Source organism: Bos mutus, chromosome 4 (assembly GCF_027580195.1).
Source record: "Bos mutus isolate GX-2022 chromosome 4, NWIPB_WYAK_1.1, whole genome shotgun sequence".
Classification (NCBI taxonomy): domain Eukaryota; kingdom Metazoa; phylum Chordata; class Mammalia; order Artiodactyla; family Bovidae; genus Bos; species Bos mutus.
In genome coordinates this window covers 50,641,483-50,654,901 of record NC_091620.1, presented here as the reverse complement: position 1 = coordinate 50,654,901, position 13,419 = coordinate 50,641,483, and the positions used below count along the sequence as shown (strand labels likewise).

General features: G+C 38.6%; 1 pseudogene; it reads right to left on the bottom strand.

Moving 5' to 3' along the window:
- Positions 1-1,173: 1,173 nt before the first annotated feature.
- Positions 1,174-1,833, bottom strand: LOC102276988 (GTP-binding nuclear protein Ran-like; annotated as a pseudogene).
- Between the last annotated feature and the right edge of the window lie 11,586 nt (positions 1,834-13,419).

The following is a 13,419-nucleotide window of genomic DNA, read 5'->3' as shown; positions in this document are numbered from 1 at the left end:
CTTGAGAGTCCCTTGGACTGCAAGGAGATCCAACTAAAGATCATTCTAAAGGAGATCAGCCCTGGGTGTTCTTTGGAAGGAATGATGCTAAAGCTGAAACTCCAGTACTTTGGCCACCTCATGCGAAGAGTTGACTCATTGGAAAAGACTCTGATGCTGGCAGGGATTGGGGGCAGGAGGAGAAGGGGACGACAAAGGATGAGATGGCTGGATGGCATCACCGACTCGATGGACATGAGTTTGAGTGAACTCCAGGAGTTGGTGATGGACAGGGAGGCCTGGCGTGCTGCGATTCATGGAGTCGCAAAGAGTCAGACACGACTGAGTGACTGAACTGCACTGAACTGACTGAACTGTTGTTTTGTTAAGTCAGTAAGCTGTGTCCAACTCTTTGCGACCCCATAGACTGTAGGCACGCCAGGCTCCTCTGTCCATGGAGTTTTCTAGGCAAGAATACTGGAATAGGTTGCCATTTCCTTCTCCAGAGAATCTTCCCAACCCAGGGATCAAACCCACATCTCCTGCCTTGGCAGGCAAATTCTTTACTGCTGAGCTACCAGGGAAGCCCAACCCATATGTACATGATATTAAAGAGTTTTCTTATCTGAACTATACTCATAACAGACTGTTATATAGCTACTGGGACAGTATCTAAAAGGAAAACAAAATTTTATTTTTTAATTGATTTTTAATTGGAAGATAGTTGCCTTACAATGCTGTGTTGGTTTCTGCCATACAACAACATGAATCAGCATTAAGTATACATATTCCCTCCCTCTTGAACTTCCCTCCCACTCCCCTCAAATTTTATTTATTTATTTTTTAGATATTTGAAATACAACTTTATTCTGATTCTAAATGAAAAGGAATGGGAATGACAGAAATAAACAAGATTCCCCCTCTCAATACTGTCATGTGACTATAGCAGTCTTGTATTTGAAACTCAAGGAGGAAAGAACTGTGTTCCAAAACACCTAAATACGCAGGTTTCAAAAAATGAGGGTATTTTTTTTTTAAACTCCAACATTCACTCCAAAGCCCATCCATCTCCTTCAGCATCCAAAGATTAAGCACGTGTTCTGCGTAGCTATGTTATAAAGTGGCAAACACGCTGCACCACTGACGTCACAGGACAGTTGCCTATAAAACTCGACTTCCGACGCTGGGCCCAGCTTCACTTTCTCACAGGTCATCATCTTCATCCGGGAGAGCAGTCGTCTGAGCAACCTCTAAATCGTGCTCGTACTGTGCTGCCAAGGCTGGGTCCATGAACACCTCTGGCAGGGCAAGAGCAGGCATGGCAACAAACTCCAAGTTAGGGTCTCCAATCAGTTTTCTAGCAAGCCAGGGAAGGGCTTTTCAAAGCTGTAGTTACTTTTGGCAGAAATGTCATAGTACTGAAGATTCTTCTTTCAGTGGAAGACAATTGACTTTGCCTTAACCTTTCTGTCTTTAATATCCACTTTGTTGCCACACAACACAATTGGGATATTCTCACACACTCGTACTAGATCTCTATGCCAGTTAGGCACATTCTTGTAAGTAACTCTTGATGTTACATCAAATATTATAATGGCACACTGAGCTTGTATCTAATAGTCACCTCTCAGTCCACCAAATTTCTCCTGATCAGCTGTATCCCATACATTGAACTTGATAGGTCCTCTGTTGATATGGAACACAAGAGGATGGACCTCAACACCCAAGGTAACTACATACTTCTTCTCAAATTCACCAGTCAGATAATGCTTCACGAATGTAGTTTTTTCCAGTACCACCATCACCAACCAAAACAAGTTTGAATTGAACTTGGGGTTCTCTTTGGGCAGCCATCGCAATGTTACTTCCAGAAGCGTTTCCACGCCCGTCCGACTGAGGGCTGGAAAGATGGCGGAAGCACAATTCCTGCCCCCCAAAATTTTAATATGAGAATGTTAAATGTAAAAAGTTTGTGTAAATAGTGCTAAATAAGCACTTTCATATATGTTTGTTTAGCATTTGCTTCCAAGAAGATTTTTCTGCATACCAAACAGAACCGTGATTAGGTTCCCACATCTTGTTAAGGCTGACTAATGTGGACTCTGGCTTTTTTTGCATATAAACTTTTATGGGATTCTGGGAAAGGCCTCTTTCGTGTAATAATGATGCCTTATTTTCAATAGTTTCCATGAGAAAGGAAGCACAGAACCAAAAATGCAGATGGCAAGACAAATGACCAACTTCTGCAACATACAAAGGTAAGGCTAGAGGGGAAATGCCAGAGGCGACTGAAGGGGCAGGAGCGTGATCACAGTGGCTTTCAACCTCCCTCTAAGAATAAAGTGTCACACTTCATATTCAAAATGGAATCATTTTCCACAGACACTTTATTTGCAGGCCTTCCCTTTTATCTGCCAACTAATTCCTACAAAGAATGCTGAGCATGAAGAAATATCAAGAAGCAAATCCATAAAAGTTTGGCTAAATAGTAAATAGTTCATCATTCTCAAGATATTTGACATAGAAGCATATTTTGTGCTTATTTTGCCCTAGCTTAGAAAAATTAATGCAAACTGTACATGTATATTTATCATGAAATATTTCAGGCATTCAAAAATATAAATAATAATAAATACCCACTTACCTTGAATCCAGTTCAAAGAATAAAATTTTATTTATCAATACCTATGTAGGTGCCTATGTAATTTTTGAAGATGGCATTCCCTTTCCTACAGGAATAAATACTATTCTGCATTAAGTGTTTCACATCCCATGTATTTCTTAAAAATTACATTTCATGCCAAACATGCAGAAGTTATGTACATATGCTTTCAATTCTAAAGCTCTAGGGCATTTTTGACATTGTACTAAAAATACCTCTTATTGCTCTAATAAGTTATACTAAAAATATTTTTAGCCTAACATGAAGATTTCTACAGTGTATTATTTTAAATAAGTCAATTAATTGATAGTAAATATCTTAAGTTCAGCAATAAATGTAAGAAATCTGAAGACTCTAGATTAAATTTATAGTTTTTATTCTACCTTTTTAAACTTTTTTTTTTTTAATCAGCCATTCAATAGTAGAAGGAGCTTGGTCAAAGTCCACAGTGTATATAATCAAGCAACAGTAGCCAGAATGTAATACTTTAAAAGGACTAATAACTAAGGGTGTACTCTATGCTCTTTAAAGTGGATAGAATTTCCAAGGAACTCAGCCTTGTGCCTGACACACCATGGTTATAATTAGGCATGTTTCAGAGTTGTATCAGTGCTTGTTAAGCAGCAGGGCACCATTTAATACATTTCTGTACTGTTACAGTCATCCAAGAGGCCTGTCTGCTACACACCAAGTCCTTTCGCCAGAGAGAGGTAGAACAATTGACGCACTTAGAAAGGGCGTTGTTTTCTGCTAGCAGGTAAAACACGAATGGGTCAAATGAAGCACAGTTTTTTCTGTAAAGGGTTAGATCAATGATGCATTGTTGGGAGTAGGCAGTGAGTCTAGTGACTTGGTTTTCAGTTCCCAGGACAAACACCTTGTATTATTAATTCAAGTCCACAACCTTTTTATCAGAAACTGAAATCTAAGGAACTCTAAAAGCTGACAATTTGTTCACAACTCATTTGATGCCAAAACCTTATAGAGATCTGAACTCACTTAGTGGCAAATCATCACCTGCATTGACATTAAGTTATTTAAAGTCTTTACGTAAACCCGTTACTGTGACTATTTATATGTTTTACTGCAGAAGTATTAATGTACTTGATTAGAGGGTTTTGCTCCAGAGACCCTGGGGGTGCTATATAATACATAGAATTACCATTTTAAAACCCCAAATCTTATGAATTCTGGAATTGGCCCTACAGGTTTAAAATTTGAGGTTGTTGAGCTATAATGGCTGCCACTGATTTAATAGCCACTATGGGCTGGACTGTCAGCCCTATTTCATTTTAGTTCCATATTGACCTACGGTTGCAAGAAGCATAGTTCTGCACCCTTGTTATTGGATTAAAACACATCGAACCTTTAATAAGACTTTTCCTGCCACCTCTGCTCACTGGGAAAACCCCAAAGCTGACAACAGTGCTAAAAGTGAGGAAGATAAGCGCTTGTACTTTCCACCTTCAGTTCTGAAAAAATCTTCAGATGTGGGCCCACGAACTTACTAAAAAAGGGTTAGATTGCTTCTCCAGCTATCACCCTGTCACCAAAGAGTCTAAAAGAAATACCAGGGTTGTGAGTTCCTTCTCTCTACCATGCTTTCTTTCTGCTTCCTCTTTGCCCATCCCCTACCCAACCCAACTGGTGCGTGCTGCCTGTGTGCTCAGTGGTGTCTGACTCTTTGCAACCCCAGGCAAATCCCTGTCCTAGGGATTATTCTGGCAAGAATACTGGAATGGATTGCCATTTCCTTCTCCAGGGGATCTTCCTGACCCAGGGATTGAACCTGCATCTCCTATGGCTTCTGCATTGGCAGGCGGATTCTTTACCATTGAGTCACCTGGGAAGCCCACCCAACCCAAGGGAGGAGGACACTAAAAAAACCACAGGGAGACTCATACATTTGGGAAATGCCTGCAAGAAGAAGGGAGATGATTTCCAGCTGAAGTTATGATTATGCCCTGAAATTGGTAATCTGCCCTCTGTATCTGTTTGACCAGAGGAAAAGACACTGGGTGTGATGACAAGGAGGACAGAATGGATAGTCGAGGAGTAAATTGCTCCTTTACTAAAGCAGTATAGCCAATGTAGTCAAAGATGGCACGGTTTTAGACTTAGCCGGTATAGCATCAATTAAACTAAAGTTTTTTGTAGTTGTTTTTTTTAACTAGTCAGATTCCCAACAGGCATGGCAAGGATGTAGGATTTTTCTTTGACAAAGTGTACAGTGAAAAAGATTATCAGGCTTGGGACTTTCCTGATAAGTGAGGAAGTCTCCACACTCAGTGACTAAGACTCCACACTCCTGAAGCAGGGGGCCCAGGCTCCATCCCTGGTCAGGGAACTAGATCCCACGTGCCTCAACTAAAAATTCCTCATGCTTCGATGAAGACTGAAGATCTTGCATGCTGCAACTAAGACCTAGTGGAGCCAAATAAATAAATAGTTCTTAAAAAGATAGGCAGGCTGGAGCTATCTTGTGAGCACCCTACTCGAGAAGTCTCCTTGTGGGGCGGGAGGACACCAGCAACAAGTTTAGGGTCATATGGGAGAAAAGAAGGAATTGATGGACTTCAGCATACATCAGGCTAGTTTATCCCAAGTTAGAGGAATAAACAGTGGAGAGGTCAATGATGGAGACCCCTAAAGAACCCCTGTATATGCTCTACTGGACGCCTGTTCCAAAGAGTACAGCCACAGTCAAGGGAGGACAATAGTTTAAGTAAGTAAAAGGCCATTTGCCTTCTTTCCCTTCTCTCCCTCTTGCCACCACACACAGAAGAGCAAAGGACCCAGGAGTGCATGTGTGCACGTGGGGCTCCCTCTCAGGCTTCTCTCACTTTGATATTCGCCATTCTCCCCAGGCTGCCTCCATCCCATTCCATCCTTTCCTCCACCCTGACAGAGAAGTGTTGTTCCCTGCTCTGTGGCTCAGGACTGAACAAAAGAACATTGTTTCTCTCAGCTCAGCAAAACAGGTTGGAATTTTCCAAAGGAACCTGACGGAAGACAAAGAGACACAAGCACAGAAAACACAAAGCCTGATAGTCAGGCTAACAAAGTACAGGTTTCCAAACCCACAACAGCTAGACAGTGCCAGGCTTTCAACCACTGTGCTTACCCCCTCTCTCAGAGTCCTGCCCAGAGAAATTTGCTTCAGATCATCCACAGACTTTCTCTGCAGACCTTTATCTGCATGCCTTATCAAAGGAGGGTTTGAAATACATCCTGGTTGAACGGGGGATGCTTACATAGATTAAGAAATAGTACACTTCCTTAGCTTTTGAGTCAGACAGACTTGAGTGACTTTACAAGAATTCCTTCTCCTCTCTGAGCCTTATTTTTTTCATCTATATTGTGCATATTTGGTATACTTGTGATGTGCTCACAGAAATGCTTGCATATGGTAAGTACTCAGAAAGCATTTGCTCTTTTTACCATTATTCAGTGCAGGAAAACAATGCTGGGCAGTTTCAAAACCAACCATCACTGTCTTCCTTCTCTATATTTATGTTTCCTCTCTCCATTCTTTGTCACATACCTTCTACCCTCGCAGAGAGACAAGGTTTATTTCCTCATACCTGAATGCATCTAACAGGTTGCCTTACTAATTTGAACAAACCAGGTCAAACTTATCAATCCACTCACAGGTGAAGCTTGTCTTCTTAAAGTTCTAGCTTGGCATCTAGACCATGAGACCTTAGTATGAGGACGCATTATTACATCCCAGGATTAGCTGACTATTTCCATCCAGTTCTTCTCTGAAGGAAATCTTCATTTCCAAAATCCAGGTAGTGGACTTGATCAAAGTCAGCCACTCATCACACTTTTCCCCAAATCATATGGCTCATGTTTGAGCAGGTAAACCACACCCTTCTCATCTCCAGCCAGGTGTCAGAAAGACCCACGCTCAAACTTCAGTACTAAATGACTAAGAGCAAGTGCTTAATCTTTCCAAGCTTCGGTTCATTCTTTATGGAATGATAATTAGGAAATCTCCCCAACAGTCTTTGAAGATTAAATAAGAAAATGAATGTTAAGTACTCAGGGTAGACACTGACCCACAGTACCACAGACACAATAAGTAATGGCCAACAGCGTCATTACATGTTTATAATATCACAATTACCTTACATGATCAATTAAGTGGACAATTTATATCAAAAGATCAAAAGGGACTTTCTTTTACCTAGTATTTCACCCACATAGAACCTACTCTGTAAACCAGTGGCTCTCAAACATGTGGTCACCTGTTTACGCTGAACCCTGATAAACCTCCTACTCACTTTAGATAGCAGTCCAAATGACACATTTATGGACCTGGTTTCCTAATTATGGTCCATTTTTATTGCCATTTCCAGTCACATAACTAAGCAGAGTTTCCCTGCATTTATTATTCTTGGAAACCTGTCGGTTAAGGGCAAATAATTTGAACAACTATTAATAGATTTACATTTTACATTCATGTATTAGAGCTGGAGCCCCCTTTGTTTCCAGACAAAGTCCCTTCTGCAAAATAAAGCCATTTCTGCTGCATAGTAGGAACTGAAATATTTGTTAAATAAGTGGATCCACAGGCAGAGGATGGCTAAATGTCCCTCAAGTTGCTATCTTGTCTGAACAATGAATGGTTCATGGATAGCAGGTGTGGCCAAGGCTCTTTAAAGTACACCAGTGGGATGCGGTGCATTGAGCTGCTGAATCTGGCTCACCTGGTTTTAAGGTTTAGTTATCTCTGTGACACTGGAAACTAGGATAAGAAAGAACAAAGAATAAGGTTTAAGCAGAACAATTGGGAGTCTTTGCGATGGGTTTGCATATAATACCAGAGGCTGAGAAGTTCATTGAAAATTTACACACCAGATAAAAACTAGATGGTCCCCGGAGTGCTTTCCAAATCTGAAATTTAAGGTACCAAAAGAATAAAGGTAGAAAAGGGCCAGGGAGAGAATATTAATATAAGGGAAAGGAAGCAGTCGTAAAATACATAACTCTTAAACCCAGATTATTATTAATAACAAAACTGCAAGCAGAGCCGTAAGGGATGCATGTGTTAGTCATTATTTCTTGGCCATTATCTATGTGTAGGCAAGCCAATGTAGAACCAATCTTTATAATACCCTTTCCTTTGTGATGGGAAAAGTCTACATAAATCATGTACTGGGTGACTAGGGTCACAAGCACTGATGTAAGATTACAGGGACTCAGGTGATGCTCCTGGCAAATAACTGTTAACAATTCTCTTTGGCAAACAGGAAAATCAATTGCAGTAAACATTTTCATTGTAAAAAACTATTTTAATTATTAAAATTTTAAATGATGTATATATTGCAGATAAAGTTCAGGTCCTCTCAGAAAACCATCTACATCCCCCTCCCAGTCCTACTTCCCCAGAAGTATTCATTGTTATTAATTAAGCATCCATTCTTCAAGATTATTTCTATTCATTTATATGCATAGGAAAGATATAGTGGTGTTTTGTGCATGTGTCTAATATAAATTTAATCATCAGTGTCTTTAGACCTTCATAAACATGAAGTTTTACACATGAGACCCTAATGGCAAAAATTGCATAAATTATCCTCATTTATTTGGCTTTGTTACTTAACCTGTATCTATGTAAAAATGTTAAGAATTTAGCATACTCAGGGTATGTGTATATTTTACATATAATACATGAATATTTACATTAATAAATAGAAATACATTACATTAACCTTATGTTCCCCAAAGATTATGACTGATTTCCAATATAGCTCCAGGGACTGTTGTAAAGATTTATGACATAATTCATAAAACTATTTCAGTGGTTTAGAATGCAAAAGCTAAAAGTAAAGCAGTAAGCTTTAAATGACCAAAAAAACACCTAGATGCATAAAAGCCATATATTGTCTTTAGTGGAAAATTGATTATTACTTAATAACCAGAAGGCCTACATACACTCACAAAGTACTTATTCAACACTAGAGAAATAATATGTGGGGATATCACTTATTTCTCAGTTACCTACATAAAACTTTAGTTTGTCTCTGTAAATGGGCTGTCATTACGTGTGGAATTTTATATTTTATAATAGGAAGATCACATTCATGCTCAATAATTTTATTTTAGCAGTATCTTGAAGCTTTTCCAGCCAAACACTGAGAATGCATTTCTGAAATGTATGATGAGAAAGTATCAAGGAAGGATGAATTGATATGCTCACAGTTGGAAAATATTACTTGTTGTTGTAGACTGTATTTACTAATAAATTGTGTCTTAAAATCTGCAAAGTTTTTAGAAATGCAATTAATATACACATGAATAAGTATTCTAGGAACTCACCTGCACAACATAAAAATAGTATGAATAAAATACATAGTCAATGTAACACTTTATTTATATAACCCTACCTTATGTGTGAAGGCATCATCTGCCCTAAACATGGCTAGAATAGGCAAGGCACATTTATATCCAGCTAAGAGTTCATTCTTTCCCTACTTAATCATTCTGGTGAGTGAGCAGGCCACTGGAGATCATTCTGACATTCATAAGAACCAATTAACTTTTGCCTTCAACATGAAATCTGCTGGTTCTGAGAAGCCCTTCTAAGTAGACACTGGCTCCCAATCTCCTCTTGTAAAATGACTTTTCAGCAGATGGCAGTGCTTGAATCCCTGATGACTTTGTGAAGTCATTACACCAGCCCTAAATTGACATGTCTAGACTTTTAAAAATTATTAACATACAACAACATAGCATTGTGTAAGTTTAATGTGTTTAAGGGTGTTAATTTGATAATTTATATATTGCAATATGATTACTACCATACCTTGAGCCAACACCTCGATCCTGTTACATAATTATCATTTGTTTTTTGTGGTGAGAACATTTAAGACGTAGGCTCTTAGCAATTTTGAAGTATGTAATATAGTATTGTTGACTATAATCACTATGCTATGCATTCAGTCTTCAGAACTTGTTGTTGCTCAGTCAGCCAGTCATGTCGGACTCTTTACTCATCTTTTAGTTGCAAATGTGTTCACATACTACCTTATTTTGTACCTTATTTTATGAGAGATGATAAACAGTGAATATGCTTAAGCCTTTATTAAGCTGTTAACCACAGCTGAGCCTAAGCATAACTGATATAAGATTATAGATTGCTTGGGGTTAACTCAGATTTTCCAAGCTCACAAGGGAGATTCAGTACTCCCAATGATATTTTCCATATTAAAGAACAGGCTATGAAGACAGAGAATATAAGACAAGGTGATTTAGTCAAGGTGTTATATTTACCCTCCAAATTAATTCAATAACAGCTTCAGGATAGACGGAACTATCTCTAAGTCAACCCCCCCAAGACATTTAACATCCTTTCTACGTTTTGTTCTTCTGCCTAAACAAATAATTGTGATGCTTGTGAGAAACAGTAGGGGTTTTTTTTTGCCAGTTTTTCTAGCTGAGAATAGATGCAGAAGATTCCATTTGCTAACGTTCCTGAGATCAACTCAAAACCCCAGGTTTAAATATGTATATTTAATTTCTTGTTTTTTTGTGATTATATGAGAGTGAATTGTATGAACAAAATGTGGAAGTCAATCCTGTTTTCTTTTTAATTTCTTATCATTACTTTTGGTGTTCTTAATAGCTGTGAATCTCATCTTTTCATATTTTGCATTCCACAAGCTATTTTATCCACAATGATAAAATAAACACATATCTTTTCTGAGATTCATATTTTTATGTCCACAGACATTCTACTTTATGTTTGTAAATGTATCAAGGAGAAAAATTGCATTTTTCTAATTAGATTTTACTTAAATCTCGCTAAGTGGCATGTACACTTTTGGTTGAAGACTGCTTTTCTGTTGCATCAAAGAAACTGGGTTGAGAAATAACCAAGTAGATACTATAAACTGTCTGAAAGGCAACTTGAATCATCTCAGAGCCAGTCTCTTTGTGTTGGCAAACTATATGTGATTTTGAGTAAATATTAGTTAAGATGCTTCCAAGTGGAAATAAATAAAAGTGACTTTAAAAATAACTTATTTTTTATCACACAAGAGAAATCCAGAAAGCTCTAAGCTGACTTTCCTGCAGTTTCTTGATCTTTATCCTCCTTGTCACAAGTTGGTCTCCTGGGCACCAAGGATCACAAAATCACATTATAAAACAAAAAGAGCTAGGGATGAGAGGCGGGGAGAAACTTTTGTTTCTTTTCTTCTTTCCTAGAAATTCCCAGGAGACTTCCCCTTACATCACAGGCCAGAACTGAGGTTGTGAGAGAGGCTGAGAATGCAAGTACTTGGTATTTTCTGCTCTGCTGCTTCCTGGTTCTGCCAGCCAGGAAGACAAGGGAAAGGAAGTTGACCTTGGGAAGGCAGCCAACAGTGTCTGCTATGGGGGCTTATAGCTGTGGTCACTGCATGTGTCTTGCTGGTTTCTAATGGCCAATGAGCTAAAATACAGAGTGTGCGATGTCAGAGGGAGTAGCAGGAAGAGGAGAATGGAAAATACATGACTGGTATAGAAAGGCAGTCTGATGAATTGGTAGCCTGCAAGAGTCAGAAAAGTTGTAAACTCTCCTAATCCACAAAACCACTCAAGTCAGTAGAACAAATCAGTCAGTAATCAGCTGAATGGGCTTCCCAGGTGGCAGTGGTAAAGAGCCCACCTGCCAATGCAGGAGATGTAAGAGACAAGTGTTGGATCCCTGGGTCAGGAAGATCTCCTGGAGTAGGAAATGGCAACCTGCTTCAATATTCTTGCCTAGAAAAGTCCAAGGACAGGGGAGCCTGGGGGGCTACAATCCATAGGATCACAGAGTCAGACATGACTGAGCGCGCGCGCGCGCACACACACACACACACACACATGATCAGCTGAAAACTAAATACTATACTGAGTGTTCCCTGGGAAATCCTTACTGGATCTTTTCCCCACTGTCTGAAGCCTCACGAATATTCAAAGTGATTTTTCTGTTGGAATTTTCCCCTCTTAATGGTTGGTCTGGAAGTTTACTCTGTATTTGTTTGTTCACATAATTTTATTCAGAAGTTTTCATGCCCTGCTGGAGGATCAGTTTTAGTAGGTAAATTAGGAATTCAGTTAGAAATCCAGAAGCCAAGGGACAGAGCGTAATATACTCTGTTATTAAAGATAATAATATGATATCTCATTGGTATTTATTAATATGGACACCTTCCCTTATAGAATCCAGAGAATGATGCCATGCCAGATTTTTGTAAAACTCAGTAGAATTCCATCTGCCCAGCAGCTTCAATGGAGCCATTCTCGGTATTTCCATTAAAACAGAACAGTTAATGCATAGCCCTGCAAGAGGGGGATTGACTGGTCATTGTACATTGTAAATTGCAGACAAACATCTTTTGTTGTTGCTGTTAATAGAAACATGATAATAAACATCCTAATCAAATTTAAAAGGCAAGCATTTGAATATATTTAATTAGAAGGACTGGTGCATACTGCCACATTTAGTCAAATCTAGAGTTCCCATTTCAAGCTTAAATCATAAATGTGGGCATTACTGCTTTTTACAATACACCATTGATAGAACACCAACTTTAAAGCCAATTAAAGGTTGGCAATCTTCCTACCATTGGCAAAGTAACACTTGTTAACAGTTCCCCTTGTGACACGTTTCAGCATAATCACTGATTTCTGGAAACCTTATTTAGCACTTACGGATATTTTGAAATCTCTAATGAATTTCTTTTTATAGACATTTTTACATTTTACTCTAATTTTTTAAAGGTGTTCAGGTAGTTTAATTTTATACACTCAGATGGTGCATGTACTGAGATATTTATATGGGGAGGACAAAATGTTAGAGTGTAGAACGATACTCTATAAATATTGGTTTGCTCATATTACTCAGATTTTAATGGTTCCAATTCTGAAATTTAATTATACCCAAATTCATTAAAAAAAACTCCACATTAGAATCTGGATATGCATATATTGTTCTTTTTAATAAATTACAAGTTGTCATTTAAGAATTGGCTGATACATTTTTTTTCACAGTTATTTACTCCAAATAAGTGTTTTGGAGGCTAGTAAAACTTTTCTTTTTTTAAAATTTCATATGGAAATAATTTGATAAACTTGGCAAGGGTGTAACAAACATGAACTAAGACCATTCAAGTTATTTCAGTCTTGACTTACTAGCACTGAACAGAGAACTAGCTTTCACCAACTAAAAAACAGCTTGATTACATGCTATGCACATGCTAATGGGAAAATGAACAATAGCTAGTTCTCACTTAGGTTTTGTATTCTGGCAAGCTTCAGATAGATTATATTAATTCAAGATGACACAATGCATCCAGATACTCAATATCAGGAATTCAATAACATTAAGACAAGAGCATAGAAAGCATCCTGATAGTTAGTATTAGAAACAGACAATATGAACACAAAATGATAAAGTATCCAGATAGTGACAGTAAATTGATTCAGGTAGAAGTGATCTTCACAAAGTCAACAGTCTTCAGAAGTTGCTTATATCATTTTTGCTTTTTGTCATCTGCATGAGTGTGCACTGCATCGATTCAGTTGTGTCCAACTCTTTGCAATCCTATGGACTGTACCCGGCCAGGCTCCTCTGTCCATGGGATTCTCTAGGCAAGAGTACTGGAATGGGTTGCCATGCCCTCCTCCACGGGATCTTCCAGCCCAAGGTCAACCCACATCTCCTGCATTGACAGGCAGATTCTCCACCACTGCACCATCAGGGAAGGCCCCTCTGTTAGGAATATATTTTTTAAAAATTA